Raw genomic sequence first — 20,753 nt, forward strand, 5'->3', positions numbered from 1 at the left:
ATACTCGCTCTTAATGTAGAATGATCTCATAATTTTAATTAGTAAAGATGTTTGCTTCAAGAGTCTCACTTCATCCATCTTGATCATCAGGGTCTTTGGAGCTACTATCATTAGATTGAGTCTGCACAATATTTGGTTCATGTGTAAAGTACCAACCTTCTTTTCATGTAAGAACATCCTTAAACATAAAGGAAAAGATCAAGGCAAATAACCTTTATAGTATGTATAGAATTAAAAGTAAGAGAGAGACTAGAAAGAGTATATAAATGTAATGCTTTAAGAATAATAAATACTTATATGTACATCACCAACATTTATACAAGTTGCCTAAGAAATGATTCATATTTGAAGATCTTATGATGTTCATTCTCTTACATCTCCCTTCTAAAGATGGTTCGAGTGGGAATGGAACATTTGTTATTATCTCCCCCCCCCCCCCCCCCCCCCCACAACAATATAAATTCCCACTTATTCCATTGTTTGTAATTTCCAATCACTTATTCATCTTCCCCTTTACTTCCCCTGTACTGTAATGTCCCCAATCTAGTCTTATATGCTTTGGAGAAGACTTCTTAAATTAATCATGAATACTAGAGTGATCTTCTTCTAATCTTCACTTCATTTTTTCACATTGAATTAAACAACATTAATTAAATATGGAAAGATAATTATATCATTAGCTCTTTTGAATATGTATTAGATTTGTATCCTTAAAATGTTGTCTATTATATCTTATGGTTTTGAGTATTATATTTCGGTTACAAAATTCTTTATTAATATCTACATATAGACTTCTATAATTGTAGACCTTGAAATTCTTTCCTAATTTTTGTTTTCCCTTACTATTACTTGAAGGATACTTTGTTATCCTAAAATCTACCCTTGACCATCGAATATATCCAATGAATTGTATGTTTGTTGCCTCTGATTTAATAATATAATTTGTGGACCATTATTTTTGCTCTATTCTTTACACTGAGCTTTTTCCTACTCCCTGCTCCATGTGACAGTGACTGCCTTCTCCTTTTTTATTTGTCAATATATTTCTCTTGCATGGATAATTTGTGTCTGATATATTAAATTTCATCAACAGTAATAGTAATATTGTTTATGATGATATACGCTCAAAGGAATTATGGTGTCTTTTATTTTTTTATCTTTGCACTATGTAAGTTGCTAATGGAACCAGCTACACATTGTTGCCTACTATCTTCTTCCTTGCCAATCTATTTCTAGTTCTTTTGATGTTGTTTAATAGCCTAAACATTGGGAGCCTTTGTCTTATATCCTCTTCTACTTCACAAACTCAACACCTAATATATATTCCCAGCCAGTTCCACGCAGTACTTGATATGAGTGGTTCCTCTGGTGAAACACAATCGCTACTTTTGTGGCATTGAACAAATGAAATTCTCCTCCTTTTGTTCCTTATTGATGATGGCCCTTTTCATTAGCTTGATGCTTGATGATTTACATATATCCATTTTCTGATTGATTTGCTACATCTGCAGCCTTGCTCTAATACCATGATGAGTAACATGGATATTTTTCTACAAATGTACTAACATTTCCCATGTGATTGTTGTCTTCCAAATGCAGATTTGAAGACTCATAAATATGAGACGAGGAGACATGTCTCTATAGTTAATCGTCATTAGTTAATATATTAATAATATAAATAGCCATATGTATAACTCATCTTTAAGCATATATGTAATATATTATTATTATATTATATAATAATATATAATGTATGATATATAATATATATTATATTACATATATAATATATAATATATATAAGATATTTATCTTAAAGATGATTTACCATCAACAAGGTATCTCATGATAAAATCAATTTGGCAGAAGCTACAACCTTAACATTTTTGAGCTATACTCCCCATCCTTGCTTCCGTCCCAAATAAGAACATCATTTCCTCCTTTGAAAGAGATTTTTCTAGAACTAAGTATAGCTTGAAGAATAGATCTCTCTTCCATTGAGATATCTTCTACCCAAGGTCCCTTCATTCCCAGCTTAGTCTGTCATCTCCAAAAATAACATAGTCTTCTACCCTAGAGCCCCACTTTGTCTCCAAGAGGGACTTAATGTTTCTAAGGGAGAGATCTCTATCAAGAGGCATGTATCCCCCCCAAGAATCACTCCAAAATAGAGTTGACCCTCCATCCCCTAGATTCCAAGAAAGCTTATTTTGTAAAGTTTTCCTACATTTTAGAAGAAAGTTCCAAAATCCCAATCCCCTTGGTGGATTTGTTTCTCTAAAGAGATTGATAGGATTGGGGGCAGACAAATGCTTATAAGAAAGGATTCTAATGCACTTAAGATTAGGAAAGTGAACTATTCTCGATAAGAACCTTGCTCCCAAATTCATCCCCTGACACTTGATATTCTTGATGCCAACGCCACCCAAACTCTTTGATCAGCATACTTGATCATGTGCTATGAAAGAGAAAACTTTCTCTTATCTAAATTCCCTTTCCAAAATAAAGTCCTAAGGTGACCATAAATCTTAGATGGTTTTATCATTGGGAGATCCATGCAATTGGTAAATGGGGAGGGCAAACAATATAGCAAAAGGCATAATTTTCCTACCTGCTAAAGACAACCATTTTCCCTTCCATCCATAGACTTTCTTTTTAAGTTTCTCTATCAAGGGCTCCCAAAGCCTTGAGCCATTCTTTCCTGAATGAAGAAGCAAAGCTAAATATCTACATGGTAGATCACCTTTATTAAAATTAAGAATGATGCAGATTCTGCCTTCTAAATTGGGTGAAGAGTTAAAGAAAAAAATGTCAAATTTCTCTCTGTTAATTTCTTGACCCAGAGCTTTGGAGTAGTTAGAGAGGACCACTTTCAAGGTTGTAGCCTCTCTTTCTAAACATTTCCCAAATAGCATTGTGTCATCCACAAAGTGTTAATGAATTGATGGTTCTAGTTATAGGGATACCTCTAATGTCCCCTTTCTCCTGAGCTTTAGAAATTGACTTGTTGAATGCATCTACCATCAAAATAAAGAGGAAGGGGGATATAGGGTCCCCTTGCCTCTATCGACAAGAAATGCCAAAAATGCTTACTAGGTCACTATTGATTAAGATAGACATCTTTAGGGTGGAAATACACTAAAAAATAAGGTTGATCCATTATTTAGGGAATCCATAAGCCTCCAAACATTTACATAATAAATGTTAGTCTACCCTATCACATGTTTTCTTGATATCTAACTTAATCAACATATTGGGAGATTTGTTATTCTAAACTGAATGTATTGTATCTTGGGCTATTATAATGCCATCATAAATTGATCTACCCTGAACAAAACCTCCCTATTCCTCATTAATGAGATCTAGCAATAATCTTTGGAGTTTATAGGCTTTAATTTTCATGAGAAACTTATAGAGTATTGAAAAGTGTTATAGGTTTGAACTCATTGAAAGAGTTTGCATTATCCTTTTTTAGAATAAGAGCTATAAATGTGTTGTTGACTTCTCTCAGTAGTCTACCCAAGTTTCTAACTCTATCTAAGGCCTTCATAATGTCTTCTCTAATAAAATCCCAATATTTCTAGAAGAAGAAGGTTGGAAAACCATCAAGACCAAGACTTATCTGGGTTCATCTATTTAAGAGTAGCTTCTACCTTCAGTTTAGTGATCTTTTGTAAGAAGATCTTGTTATGTTCCTCTGATATCATTTTAGGGATATTAGCAAGAATATTTTGCCGAGCTATTAGATTAGAGCTAACTCCATTTTTATAGATTTCTTCAAAATAGGTAATGACTTCTTGGTTGATGTTTGCTAGAGAGCTTTTGAGATTCCTGTCCACCCCTTTTATGGAAGTAATTCTATTAATGGATCTCCTCTATTTAGAACTATTGTGGAAAAAATTAATGTTATTATCCCCTACTTCTAACCATGTCTCCCTCAATTTTTGTCTCCAAAACAACTCCTCCTTGGCCAACACTTCTTCATATTGTTGCATTAATCATTGTTCTTGGAGGAATTGAGTATCTTCCATTCCTTTCTCCATTTCTTGCTTATTTAAAGAAGTCATTTTTTCTTCCAAGGTTAGTTTATCTTCAAATATATTACCAAAAAAATCTAAATTCCATTCTTTTGACTTTATTTATATTATATTTAGTTTACTTAGTTTATCTTCAAATATATTACCAAAAAAATCTAAATTCCATTCTTTTAACTTTATTTATATTATCTTTAGTTTACTTACTACCCAATACATCTTAGAACCCAAAAAAATTCAATTTCCATTCACCACTGTCTTATAAGATTATTGCAATTTTCATTTTTAAGCCACATTTGTTCAAATTTGAAAGGGCAATTACTAGGTCGTTTATCTTCCAAAATGTTAAGCTCAATAGGGTAATGATCGAACCCTAAAATAGGTTTGACTTCAATTTGGAAAGACATTGTTGTTGTTGAAAGATTCCCATAACATAGAAACCTATCTAATATCTTATAAATATTACTAAAACCCTTCCTCCTATTATTCTAAGTAAAGGTATTGTCCAACCTATCTAGTTCCAGTAGACCTAGCCTATTAACCTAGCAAAAGAACTCTTTTGATGCAACTAAGAGAGTATTGCTACGTCTTCTCTTCTCTAAAGATCGTAGAATAGCATTAGAATCTCTTTCTAAAATGGATAGACCATCCCTTTCTAATAATAGCCTATCTTTCAATTCCTTCCAAAGCCTAGATTTGTCCCCATTATGGATTGGACCATAAACATTAAAAATCCTATGGTGAAAATCATATCTGGTGTCTTTCACAATTCCACTCATCCAATTCTTATGAACTTCTAAATATGATATTGAAATATTCCTTGGATCTTAGATTATATATAATCCCTTAGAAGCCCCCTCCATTAGGAAGTTCTTAATTTCACTCCAACCTAGGGATCTTCTAAAGTTACCCATTTCCTCGCTACTGAGTTTCATTTCTTGAAGAGTAATTATATCTACTATAGTGTTTGAAATGCAGCGCTTTAGAAGTCATTATTTTTTAGGGGCATTTATGCCCCTAAAATTCCATGTTAAGACATTCATGATTCCTTGGGAAGACCTTACCCTTCCCAACATAAAGAATATTAATTAATTTATCTTGCCCTTTGGCAATCCCATCTTTCTAGCATAACTCCTGAAGAGATTTTTGTCCTCTCTTCTTGAAAATTTTGACACAATTTGGCCCTTCCTTACTAGGGAGGGTGACTCCTAATCCCAAGGATTATTCTAACTCCTTTCCTTATTCTACTAAATTTACTTGATTGATTTTTTCGTTACCCAGTCCTTTCTCTCTTTCTATGTTATCTATGTCCTTGATTTAAAAAAAAATCAAAATAGATATTTGTGGTTTGAGCTCATCCCCATTACAGATCTCATCTATGAATTGGTTCATGAGATCCTCAACCACCATGTTGTTTAAGGCTTATATAAAGGTCTTAATCTCTACTTCCTTTCTTTATGGAGTCTCCTAGATATTTTCCTCCTTGCTTGAAGTATTTTCACTTACCCTAACACTTGATCTGCTAACTTCTGTTGGACTTGAGATATTTGAGGACTCATTTTCCTTCTCCTAATTTGGAATAACTATAGTTAATTTCAAATAGGAAGTACAATTACTTCCTTCATCTCTTCTCTTATATTCCTTTAATTAATTGAGAAACCTCCCCCCTCCTCATTTAGGGTTATTTGAATATCCTCTGTCATTTTCTGATCATTATCTATGTTAAACTCAGACAGATATCAGTCATGATTGACTCTAAAGAGGTTTCTTGCAATGACAGGTTTAATAAAAATTGTTTTACCTTCTATTTTTAAATGTAGGATTTCAAATTCTAACATATTAATGTCCATTTTTACTATGATAATTAGACTTGAAACAACCAAATCTAAATCTACCACTCCTATATATATACCTAGTTTATATCCCATAAGTTTAAGTTTTTTTGACACTAAGAGTTCAATTGGAAGATTTGGCAACAAACCCACTTTTCTACTTCAAATTTAGCAGAGATTTTAAGATTGAAAAAGGGCTCCGAATTAAGAAATTTGACCATATAACCATAATACATTGAAGTGTTTCCATACAAATGTTCCTCTTTCAAATCTACACTATTATAGGCTAAATAAAGGAATTCATTTTCTATTACCCTAATATTTGCATGCTTACCTAGGAGATCTTTAAGTCATTTTTATATGTGTCTGACTTCCTCTCCAAGAACCTATCCATCAATAAAATAGACCCTATTCTTAGCATTTTCTTTGGGCATATTTGATCCATCGACTCAAAATATTGAGTTCTAGGCTTTCTTTTTTATAATCTCCCTTTTTGCGATGATCCAAATCTGACAATCCCTGAGCTAGGGTACCTATTCTTTTCAACAACTACATAAATTCCTTGGGGCTAGATTTTTCCTCCCTTCTTTCTTGAAGAGAGTCGAAGGAGTTTGTGAAAAAACTTACTATTTTAGAGAATATGTGGCTTTGGTGGAAGAAACTGCCTACTATCTATAGACAATCTACTATTATTCCTTTTGGATCGGTGACTTCAAACATGGGTCATCCCTCTTCTTGTTCCATCTCTTTATGTGGCTTAAGTAGTGTGGAATAAAAGGGAACAACATACTTTATTCTCCAAAAATAAGAGCATTGTCTAAAAAAATGGTGGTTATTCTGGAGAGAATCCTCTATGTCCATAGAAGCAGTATTGTTCACATTTTTTGATCATTGGGCAAAGAAGTTCGCTCACAGAGCCATAGTTTCTTTTATTTATTTACTTTTTAAGATCCTCTATAATTAATATTTAATTATTTTCTATTGAAGAAATTAAATTAGCACTTGTACCCCATAAGTAGTCACATCAATTTCTAATGCCACAATTTTGATTTGGATTATTTATTTTTATTCACTTTTAAGTGACAACTTCTTGGAACTCAACTAAACTTTTTTAATCTGATTTTATATAGGTGTTAATTCTTCAACCAAGTTGCAATTGAAGGAGTGTATACCTTGTCAACTATTAGGGTCCATTTTTTTTGTGGAATTAGTAAAATTGGGTTTTGATTCATATCCTAAATTTGTTAAAATTGGATTTTGTTTTTCAAAATTGAGTTTTGGGAAACTAGTTGGTCCTATTTGTTTCACCTGGAAGATAAGTGGGAAGATACATCTTCTATGTTTGGTTTGTAAAATTAGAATTGGAATTGGATAAAGTAGAGCATATCTTGAAGATCCAATTTGAGAATTATCTCAATAGTTTGTGCATGACCTACCCAGCAACAACATCTTCAATGTGGACAGGAAATGATGGAGATTGCAAAGAAATATTGTGAGCTATGAATTCAATACCAAATATCTAAGAAATTTCATTGTTGATTATGTACATTCTGAGACAATGGATCGTTTGTTTCCATTACTCGAGCAAACATCTCTAAGTGGAAGTTTCCTTGATTTTTAGGATGTTCTGCAACAGTTTTCATTCCAAAACATCTACAAAGTGTCATTTGAGATGGATCCCAATTGTCTTGACACCTTGATCTCCCCAAATATAGGTTTGAAGAGGTCATGGACATCATGAGCTAGTGGAAACTCTAAGTGGGCTTTGAACATCGACTCCAAAAAGACTCTTGCCCAAGCAACCCATTCTGTTCATGAATTTGTGAGAGACATAATTTGAAGAAGTGAGGAATCGAATATCAAACTAGACTTTCTCTTGAGATTTTTCCAACTCAATGAAGTGAATTTTGATGAGGATTCTTTGCGAGACATGATTAAAAATCATTGGACTTCAAAAATAAATACATTTTAATTTATTTCCAATTCTTAAAAAGCAAAACTTGAAAGTCAATTCCCAATTCCACCTATATGGATGGAAGTGTGGTAACTCAATTTGGGGATAAATTAGAATTCCAAAATTCTAATTCCACTTTATCATTTTCAACACAAATAGTGAATTTGGCAAAATCAAGTTACCACTATTCCAGTTCTGGTCTAATTCTACGAAACAAATGGGCACTTAGAGATTAACCTTACTTCCATAAATTTAGAATGACATAATTTGTAATCAGTAAATAACTTAGTTAAAGGACAGAGTGAAGGTTCCCCTATCCAATTGTCATTAGAAGTGTTGAATTCTATGAGCACCTAGATGAGGGATTGAAAAAAAGAGCTTTGAGTTTTTGGTCTTAAGTAGCAAAGTTTAACGCAGGATTTTCCTACTCAAATCTTATTGGTGCAATATTGTATTGTGAATAGAGGTTCTTGTAGTATGGAAAATAAATATTTCATAGACTTGATTCATTTAAAATGTGTCTACATATGTTAAAAATCGCAACAAAGGCATATTAGCAAGAACTCAAAATTATTAATTTAAGAATTGCACAAATATTCCAAAAAAATAGACGATTATGTAAGCACAAAATTTTTGTTTTACTTTTCTCTATTCTGTAGGCTATTATAACCTAGCTTTTAAATTTAAATTTGCCGTATTATTCTCACTATATTCTATAGTTTAAACCTCACCATGCCAAACTTGTTTTGATGCTGGATTTTTTCTTAAATGAATTAGGCTCACTTACTAATGAATTTTACTTCAAGAATAAGAATCCTATGCAATATTTAGCATATCGTCAAGAATAAGTGTAAGGAATTTATTAGAATACCTATAAACCATTAATGAAATCCTTTACATAGTAGCTTGATAGAAATCTAATTTGCTACTTGTCTTGATAGAAAATATTAGTTGGATATGCTTAGCGATGGTTAAGATATTACGTGTTGTTAATGCTTATGTTAGATCCATAGTAGCTTATAGTTTATCTATGTGTTGTGATAATAAACGTCGGTACTAGTTTCATGACTCCATTGGTTATGTCGAAATGATTTTAGCTAATATCAAGATAATTGAAATATTATTGGCATCATTATGGCATCTAGTTCAACATAAACATCAAACTAAATTTTTAGGTACCAAAGATATTGAGCATTGATTTGCATATTGAATAATAAAAAATAAATCTAGTGTTGATTTTCTAGCCATGAGACATTTTACAACACAATTACATACTTTTATAAGTATGTTGAATAACATGTAATATATCATATTATTATATCTCTAAGAAAAGGGGACCTAATTCTAGACAAGATGAAAATGCAACATATTGAGTAGTGTTGTTTCAATGTGTAGTAGTGTTTTACAAGCACAAGTCATAGTGAAGGAAATTAATAGCAACACAAAAGCATTTATTTAATCTAAAAATAGATGATTATGTAATATCTCGAAAGGTTTGAACCAACACAAAGTAGTTTCTGACAACTTCTATTTTTATACATCAAAAAAGAGTGTCTAATGCTTGCTTTTTTTACAAGAACAAAGGCCAATAATTTTTTTGTAGGATTTAGCTTTCTACATCAATTTGGGTCAACTACGGAAGGGTTTTGTTCCATACATGTTTCAAAAAAGTTTAGAATGTATGTTAATGTGTGCTAGAATTTCCCATTTTGTAATATTTATCATGTATTTTCTTTCCCATTCTAAAGTGCAATATTTTTCTAGTGTTCTAAATGCTATTTCAATTCCTTGCATAGTTGCTTCTATTTCCTCTATCTCATTGTCTTGTAGGCTCTGTGTAGAGGTATTTTCTTGGTTCATTCCCCTTATTATTTCCTTGTTATCAACGGTGATACTTTGGTGAGATGTTGGATCCATCTTTCTTTTGATCTATGGAGACCTCTTTCTTGAGTGCAACTAATAGGGGTGGATTTGCCTCTAAAATAGTGCTTGAAATAGTAATGACATCCCTAGGTATATTTATGTTTTCCATGTTGGTTAACCTGCATGCACCAATTATTATATAGTTATATTAATTGCAAAGGATATGTGCACATAATTAATATAATATTCATGGAATGATAATAAAGGAAATAATCAGTATTCAATTACTGTCGATATGTAATTCAAAATACTAATATTGAGGTTACGACATATGGTAAATAGCTACAACAAGAATATATTTCTGTAAAACTAAAGAATTCCATTATTTGGAAAATGTTGTTGGACACAAATCAATAAATTTGAAAACCACAAAAGTTTTGATCTTCAAAAAACTAACTATAAATGTGAACATGGAATCTAGAATAATTATCAAAGTGGTAAGATTTGTCAAATATCTAACTTGAAATGTTATTAAATGATGACAAAACTTACATTTTCAAATTAAAATATTTATCCAGATTTAGATAAAAGAGGTCAACAACATAAATCTCTAAGAGGAAATTTTAAAGTAAGAATAATAATCTATTTTAGAAGTGATAATTTTCCATATTAAAATTGAACAACTAACATACACAACCAATGATATCAATATCAAAATTTATCAAAGATTGAAAAAGCTTTTAGATTTTCATTTTGGTCTAAAAATTGATGACTTAAATAATTCTCAAAAAAGTGCCAAATTGAAGCACATAAATGTGCTTACCTTATACAATGCGGTACACCAATAGTAGTAAAGAGATTATTTAGTCAACAAGATTTAGAGAGGAATTGGCTAATGAAACTAAAAAGGATTATAAAGAACTAAGGTGCATGGCTATTAATAATCATGGTTGGTGTAATTATTACACAAGTAATGAGATCTATATTCATGATGAACAACACCAAACAGGGGAACAATGAATGCATTCGACCATAATAGTCATCCAAGGATAGCATGGAACAAAGATAAAGTTGACATTTGTTGCATCAAGAGAAGAAACCATCCAAGATCAAAAAGCAAAGACAATATGTTCATTAGGAAATGTATAAGATTATTTATGGGCTTATGGTTTGACATTGAATATCATACACTTATCAACACTTACATCATCATACTTTTTGCTAATCCTCTTCATCAATCAAATGATATGGCACTCTATTGAATGGTCAAATTATCTATGAATAGCATCTAGGACATCTTAACAAAATATATAAACTATAATTCATGTTCGTGAGTGCTCAAAATGGCAAGTATGATTTGAAAGGACAATTCACATGGCATTGAATGCTTATTTCATTTTATATAAGTTTTGTTCTTTGAGGTTGATGTTGAAATTTTTTATTTAAGTTTGTTGGAAAATTGGATGGATCTTACCATCAATAAAGAGATGGCAGGGGGTACAGGAAGAAGATTCTAAAGCAATACAACTTTTTGTGTGGTCCTACATAGGAATCTATAATTTTTTGGTTACCTCGTGCAATATTTTAAATCTTGATGACAAGATTTATTATATTATTTGTACATATAAATGACTTCTATATAATTATTTCAATGTACTTGTAAAAACTTCTATATCTATAAATTGCTTTCTATTGAAAGAATTTTTTTATCCAACCTCTTAAATTATAACTGAATGTTCAGAAGGACCATTATATCTAAGGTTACATTTCCTCAAGGCTTGTTGAAACTATAGCTTTCTATTGTTAATTTTACTAAGGTATATTCTAAGTCTTTTTAAATAATTTTTGAGTAAAATTTTGATAGCCTCTATTCAATCATACATTGTTCCTAGAATCTCTTGCATAAGAGTCGATACTATTTTTTTTATCAAGCAATACATCATAGTAAATATATTGGATATGAGAGAACATATAAACCACAACTAATATAAATTAATTGAAGGTCATGGTTCCTATTTTTTGTTCTTGATGTCAAACATAAGCTTGTCTCAAATGTTTGTCGAACATCACAGCTTTTTAACAAGCACAGACAAATAGATATATAAGATGCTATTAACTGATAATTAGATGTTGAAAAAATCCTATATTATATCAAATATTGTGTGTCCAAACCTAAATATTAGATTTGTAAAGATTTTCAATAGAGATTTATCATGGTCACTCTTTGTAAAGTTATTGAAAACCTAGAGTAAATCAATAAGTATAGATCCTCTAAAACTTTGTAAGAATTTTTCATTTTCTGCCAAAATAATTAATGAATTATATAAAAGTAATTTCATCTATCAATTAAAATTCTTCCATATTTTAAGCATATTTTTCAACCACAAATATTCTCTATACATAGTTACTTAACAAAATAAATAATTGGTGCACCACCCATTTGTCTTTTCATACCAATACATTAAAAAGTACTTTTCCTTTATGGTTTTTTATTAATATATAAAATAGAAGTTAAGTGGAGGTATCTTGATGTCCTTGGAAAAATGCAACTAAAGAATTTTGAGGACAAACATCTAAGCACAAGTGGTAGGTAGCATACACAACTTTTAAGCTAGGAAAAAAATTCATAATTACATCCAATACATGCTCATCATTTCAATATTGTCCATTATTTTTGGATAGCCAAAAGGAAGTTCACAAATTATGAACAACATATTCTTCTATTAAAATTTTTTATCAATAACTACCATGCCAAATGTCCCAAAATGATCCAATACGAATATGATTTTTTTAAAATTTGTTCCCAAAATTATTCTTGTTAAACATTTTACCTAGTTGATTTGCAAGTATTAGTGAGCTTCAAATTATCATGTATCCATGATCTAATTCTTAAAACATGACATCCTTGGTGCATCCCATATATTTGTTAAATAATATACAATTGTACATGAATCAACCCATATGTCCTACATAAATTTATTGTGGCTAATAGTTGTGTAGAAGTAATGAATCATCCTAGGCCGTCCAAAAGTTAACAAAAGGTTATTTCTAAAAAGAATTACAAAGATCCCTAATATCAACACTTATTGAATACTTGGGCAAAGATTATTTTGAGCAAGGTTAACATGAGTTGGAATTCTTAGTATTTGATTGAAATTTAGATAATTGTTTTGAATGTGGGAGAATTATGCCTTTTGTTGAAGTTGATGAAAGCTCAACCCCACAACTCCCAAGAACCACCTACGTGCAAACACTTGTCATAGAAGAGGGGAGAAAAATCTATGGAGGTTGGAATTCCTAGATCTCCATAGAGGAGACATTGCAATTGAATCAAACAAAAATATATTGAGTGAATGAATGTGGTATATATGATTACAAAGCAAGATCATCCTTATAAAGGAGATCCAAACCCTAAAAGGAAAAACCTAGGTTGCATGATAATAACTAATAAAAGAATTAATTATTAGATATCTAAAGTTTAGCTTGATTAAAATAGATTTAATTAGAAAATATCTAATTTCTCTAACACCCACCCTTAAGATAAACTTAGGGAGTAGCTAAAAACCTAAAAACTACAACTTAAAGTAGATTTGGGTCTCAATAAAAAGGTCTAATGAGGTACCCGAGTACAACCAAATCTCTATAAAGAGAAGAAATACAGAAAACCACATGGAAAAACCCTACTCCAAGAAGAGATAGAAATAATACTGAAAGAAATAATGAAGGACTAAATAAGTCTCCAAACTAGATAACTTCTCAGAAGATGGGAACAAAAGAGATGATTGTGTAGAACACTACCGAAGCATGTAGAAGCGTAAAGCTCTGTCAAAAGTAACTATTGATATGAAGAAGCTACACTAAAATAGAACCTGACCAGGTAGAGAAGACTATAATCTACATGAGTGCTCTCATAAGACACTACTCGAATCAAGAGGAAAACAAGGAAAATAACTAAACTCAAAGATATAAATGGCATAAAACACCAAATCTTAAAGAGTTGATCAATGAAACAAGAAGGTTGCAACCAAAGTAGGAGAAAAGAAGAGTGTCTATATAGTAAATGATCCATCTTATCAAAATGCATAGGTACCCAGCCACTGCATCCACCTAGTACATAGGAACAAAAATTGAATAAGTAACTCACTCCATCAAACCAAGGAAGCATAAGAACTAAAAAAAGAACCCTTGCTAGTGCGAGCAAGGGTGAGGTGATAAGCAACTAGAAAAGTGGTCCAAAATAACTGCATGTCAAGGAACCATGATCAAGATGCACAAAAGAATAAACATGTGCATACTAGGTGATCAATCTCAAACACTTCATGAGGCTAATGTCATGGAAGGAATACTCACTAACAAAGGAAGATGACAAACAAAGGCAAAACATAAACCCCCCATGACAATTTAATCAGAGTAGTGCATGTACAATAAAGCACAAGATATGGTAAGCCCCAATAATACAATAATCCATATGAGTGTCCTCAAATAACATTGCTTGAATTAGAAGGAAAAATAAGGAAAAATAACTAAAATACAAATATAAATGCAATATGGCACTTTATCTCAATATGTTTGCAAAAAATCATACAATAGATGTCTACAAATACCAAAAGAAACATAAGGCTAGTATAATAGATAGTAGAACCCATGAAAAATCATCTAAAGCAATGAAATTGATCCTCAGACCTAAAACAACCAAGATATCCACCAGAATGCAAAAATGCAAAAAAATAAATAGAAAGTCATTAGAACATAATCTGGAAAAACAACCAACATCATTGGAAAGATCTTTGAAAGACCTTTCTAACTATATAAAGGATTCCCAAATCAAAGATTGATGCTCAAGATATGTCTCTCAGAGTGCAAAAAGAGCTCCTAACTTTTACAACAAAAAATCCATCAAAACTAAAAATTACTTGCACCACTATGAAGGCCTCAGAACTAGATTTTTGGCGATATCCTATTTGCCAAAAATATAGTTTGAATGAGCAAGATATGGAAAATAAACCACAAATAGGTCCAAAAAATATCCAGGAGGGCGTGTAGGGTATGTTGATTCAGTATCCAGGTCGACAAGTGATGAGCCCAAATTTGATGGTCAAATGGTAGTCGAGGTAAAAACAAATGCCTAAAAAATGTCCCCATGCTAAAAAAATAACTAGCCAAAAAAAGACAATCTGCTCAGGAAAAGCTCACTAGAAAATGTCAAGTTGCCAGTAATAAAGACATGCTAGAGGTTGGTGTTGGATAAATAACGGGTGGCCAAAAATTTGTGTGTGTTTGAAAAAAAAATCCAGTTATGTGTACCATAAAATACTCTTCAAAAAGGAAAACCATGAAAAAAAAACTACCTTTCAAAAAAGGGGGACAATAAAACTACTCATTTAATGCAATTGTCGATATTGGCAACAGATTGCGAAAAGAAATGGTGAGCTCAATTTGCACATGACCCAAGAGGATAATCTGAGGTGAGGACTGATTGGAGGGGGCCACTACAAGAGATTGGGTACCATATTGAAGTTGATGAAATCTCAACCCCACAACTCCCAAAAATCACCTACATGCAAACACCTGTCACAGAAGAGAGGAGCAAAAGCTATGAATGCTAGAATTATGATATCTACAAAGGAGACATTAAAATTTAATCAAAAATAATCATATTGCATGAATGAATCTATTGTATATGATTAGAAAGAGAGATCATCCTTATAAAGGAGATCTAAACCCTAAAAGGGAAAACTTAGGTTGCATGATAATAATTAATAAAAGAATTAATTATTGGATTCTTAAAGTTTAGCTTAAGTATAATAGAGTTAATTAGAAAATATATAATTACTCTAACACCTTTTCTGGTCAAATTTGTGGAATAAACCCCTAATCCACCATTAAATTTGTCTGGACACTTAACTAAACATTTAAGAAAAGTTTGAGAGCGGGAAAATTATACCAATGTCTAATTCAATGGTCTCACCTAGTTTAAAGACATAAATTATCAAACTAATCCAAAGATGGTTAAAATATGATCATCAATGAAGGTAAGGTAGTAACAAAAGGATTAAAATAATAATAAATTATGTGTGAATGTGTTGGAGTATGTCAACTATAGAAGATTGTCCAACCATCTAAATTTAGTAGTTGAACCAATCAAAGTTGATGGCAATTCACAGAAGATAAAATGATTGAACAAGATAAATTGGTGACCTTTCTGACCTGCTTTATTGACACTTGTTTGCTTACTTTGAAAGGTAATTATTGAAGGGTAAATGGATATGCCAAAATTATAAGAGAGGATATGGCCAGTTCATTGTTGCATTTCTACAAGGTATCAATATATCGCAATGTCCACAACAAAAACTTTGGTACTAATGCACATACTACAAAAGAGTTCATCAATCAATCAAAAATCTATTGGATGAATATTTTTTGTAATATTTTATCAATTATGAAAGGTAGGGACCCACCTAACTAATCCATATTCATTGTTGTCAAAGGGAAATATAATAAAATGTTGGCTAAAATTATGAAGTAAACATTAAGACAAGCATTAATTTAATAGTTTTGATTAGCTAGATAACAAATATCAACCAATCCTATGGACTTGATATCTAAGTCTGATTAAAATTCTTCTTATCTAATGTTTGTCTCTAATCCAATACTTGAAAACACCATAATTATGTGGGTATGTAATATGTTGCTATTCTTTCTATCCAAGACTTACGTTAATTAGGTTCATCATTTTTGCAATAGACTTACTAATAGTCTTTATTTCAAGATATGTGTACCTAACTCTTTCACTTTTAACAATATTGGAGGTGTGTTTACCCTTTTACTAGAAGGAAAAAAAGAGGAACATTAATAATAAACAAAAGATTTTCTTATCTTTTTGTGCTAAAAATTATGCAAGTTGGTCAAGGTCCCCATGGTTTATGAAATAATGGATGACATAATGCTATCTAATAGTAATACGATGTAATTAAATTATGATCTCATAGGTATTGTATTCAAGATATCTTGATAAGTGAATAATTAACCTAATAGGCAAATTGGGTAGTTTAAAAACACAACATTTATTGCTTGTCTCCAAGTTCCCATATAATTTGAAAAGGCGACACAAGGTTTTGGATTGCATTTTGAGTGCTAAAAAGACCATAATCCCATCTTTGAAGTATTTGTACTTGCTCTCTAACTACATTGTGGACCACTTCGTCAACTTGACATTGCTTTCTATTCATAACAACTTCTCTTTTTTAATTATTATATATACAAAACACATCCTCTCTCTTCCCACCAAAGCATTTTGTATTTTTTGATCTCTCTATGATTAAAGTTACTAAAAACTATCGAGTTCTACAATGACAAGAAGTGAGAAAAATCCTCAAGTGTTGGTTCTTAAGTGTATCATTAGGGCATTTTGTAGGTTTTTCAAATCCCATAAAGAAATTGGGTGTAATATTTTCCAAAAAAAAAAAGTATATTGCATTTGAAGATAAGATGATGGGAAGACCTTGCAGTGCTCTTCCACTAGATGTCCCAAAAGGGTATTGTGTAGTGTATATTGGTAATGAAGGAGATCATTTTATCATTCCCACAATTTACTTGAGTCATTCTCTATTAAAGGCATTGCTAGAGAAAGAAGACAAAAAATATGGGTTTCATCACCAAATGGGAATAACCATTCCCTGTGATGAAGTTGCTTGGTGAGATTCATTTGGAGAAGTGGGACAACTTTTAGAAAGTACATCAGGTTGTGATATTGCTATCAAGATTTAACTATGTAGTTGTTTTAGTCAAACTCATTGACCCATATTTCAAGAGTAGTGATTCAACATGAATCAATCTCTCGTGAGAATAAATGGAACACTTAGCACTCATTGGATCTAGGTGATGCTCACAGAGGTGAAGCACCGGGACTTCCCAAGAGGTCAGTCATCCTAGTAGAATAAGGCTTGAAAATTAGATCATTAGAAAGGAAAGGGTTCTCTACTTTTATATTTTAGGCTTACAAGTGGGTTGCAAATGGGATTCCTGTATTTAATCTTGAGAAGCTATCAACTTTGGATGTTTATTTTTAAAAAATGCAGTGAAAAGTTTAAATATTTCAATCGATTTATGGTATATAACTACATTGAAACTATGGTGGTTAGGGAACTTAGCTTATGAGGAGATTTAATCTATTAATTTAGTTTCAAAAATTTGACACAAATCCTTGTCCGATTATACTTGTGTAATATAATATGATTAGATTATATTTTACAAATATATATATATAATTGCCAATAGATTTATAAGTCATCTTCCCTTAACTACATAACTAGCCACTACATATAACTTTATTTTATCCATTTTAACTAGAAACAAATTTCAAATGCAGGGGAGTATTGGTTTTCTCACTTGGGTTCTACTAACCCATTATCAATAGCACTTAAGAACTACAAGGAAGTATCCACAAATGTTTTTGTATATTATATAGGTAAGTAATCTAGCACTTAAAATATAAGGACCATATCAACTAGTTGCCAACCTTTATGATTCCCATATCTTAATAAATGTTGTTTTCTTCTACAAAATCTTCAACTCTTGAGTACTCAAATCATACCATCCATCTCATTTCATTCTTTGTCTATGAAGTACCAATATAAAATAAATTCAAGGTCACAAGCATGATATTTATTAACATTTCACTCAATAAGAACATAAAAAACTAAAAAACTTGTAATGTCAGTGAAAGATATCTATTGTGCTAATCGTCAAGTTAGATATGATCTCAAATCATAAATTTAAATCTCTTGATATGGACAACTGAGCTATCCATTTACTATAAATTTATTGTGTATGAGTTGATAGGTGAATACATCTAGGGAATACAGAGAAGGAAAATTAATGAAGCATGGACCACACACAATCAAAGAGATGATTTTCATATCTATAATATGTATGGAGATAGAGATCAACCTACATACTAGGAACTTATCAAAGAATGTCAATAATTTATCCCAAAAAATAGTGTCTTTGAGTTCCATGTAAGTTTCTATCATTTTTAGTATCTGTCATCGTGGAATTGAGATGATTGTAAGAAAATAAAGGGCAAGCTATTTTAGTTTAGAGATCTAAATAGGAGCAATAAATTTTTTTTTTATTGAATAAATTGAGACAAAAATACCATAAAGAGTAAATAAAAAAATACAAATTGTTGGCAATATGGTCAGTAAGATGTCTCGAGTGTTGTCATTTATGGCAACATATATTCAATAGTTCATTTATGCATTTAGAGTTACAAATTTGTCTAAGTGTTAGATAATTTGCAACAACATAGAGACATATATAATGTGTATAGACGAAACACTTCAAATTAGCTTATGTGTAATTGAGGATAGTTTTATGATTATACCATGATAATGTGCTTAAGTGCACATAAGTGTACAGACAATACAATGCAAGTTATAGATGAATTACCAGTATAGTTATTTGACAGAGTAGACTAAAGCATAATGAAGAATTGAGTTGTATGACTTAAGGAATTATTTTGGTAACAAAATAATTACTAAGTCATGATGAGCCAAATTTTTGGATATTATTCCATAAATTATTTTATATTATGTTAGGCGTGTGAGCACATGAAGGCCGACTGAGTAGAGAATTATTAATTTGCGAAGTATGAGTATAGATCTTATCTTGTGCAAAGAATGTGAAGTTGATGAGATGATATATGATATGAAAACCATTGTACAAATAGCTTGAAATTTATATGAGCCTTATATGATGTGAGATCTAATGTATGATCAAAGCAAGTGTGAATCACAGTAGTGAGAAAGTATTGTATGTATATCTATTCTTGTGAAGAACATTTATTGTACAAATGCATGTTAGGGAAGTGGGCTCTTCTTCCATACATTGTATTTGATCTACCAAATCCTAACAAGGTTGAAGAAAATCCTAATAGAGTTGAGGCTTCTAACAAGGACTCGAGACACTATATGTACTTCATGGTGTAAGGAAACTTGGCAACAAAGAATATAACCGTTTCCACATAACCCATAATAAATCTGAAATAATCACAGAATTAAAATCCACATGCAAGAGAATAGACAACATACCCACAAAATTGTGACACAAGATATACCCTGAGAAACCCTCATTGAGGGAAAAACCCAGCCTCCAAAAGCATCCATCACCATGTATTATTCAGCAAAAATACCATTTCCATACAACCATGGAAGCCTTCATGGCCATAGCCACAACCGAGCAAACTATGTGAACAAGCATGAATCCACACATCCCATGCCATGCTTTCAACCTTCACAAATGCTCCCTTGGCTAACCTGTCAAGCCTTGTCCCGCTCAACTCTTGCCTTTTGTCTTCTCCTTGTCACTCTCTCACTCTTACAACAACTACCCTTGTGGCTGCTTATATAGTAGCAAGTCCCACAAAACCACCAAGTGGTATTACATAAACCATGTGCTAAAACCATGTGCTACCTAACCCACTGACCCCACATTTAATATTGGGCATTTAATTCTTTTCTCCAATATTAAATAATTACATAAAATATTTTCACAATATTACAATACAACTCATCAAGAATATTCCATGGGAATCTTTACATGTTGCATGTCCATCTAGGTACAACATTAAATAATAAAATAAAATAATAAAATAACAATATTATGCAATGTGTGCAACACCCATTATCTCAACAATCTCCCACTTGTTGTATACATTGCATAGGGTCAATCCGTAGCCACATAAATGAACAAGGGAACAATCCCTCCTAGCACATCCACCATCATGGATCAAGATACACCAAGTGCTCCATCCTAGTACCCGCAACAAAATTAAAGTATCCAGGATCTCAAACATGAATGATCTCACCTCTTATTATGCCACTCCCACTAGACATACATAGAAGCCATCCAAAGAGAAAACCACAGAACCTATTGCATTAGAAGATCATAAAATCCTGTACCAACTAAAATTTCAAGCACAAATAACCTGATCCAAAGGTAATCACATGTATCCGTAGTTGTCAAAATATCCATAGCTGAAATAGCACCCACAGCAAGTGCCAAACCCAT

This window comes from Cupressus sempervirens, chromosome 7 (genome assembly GCF_028749045.1).
Source record: "Cupressus sempervirens isolate cs-2001-9-10 chromosome 7, ASM2874904v1, whole genome shotgun sequence".
NCBI lineage: Eukaryota > Viridiplantae > Streptophyta > Pinopsida > Cupressales > Cupressaceae > Cupressus > Cupressus sempervirens.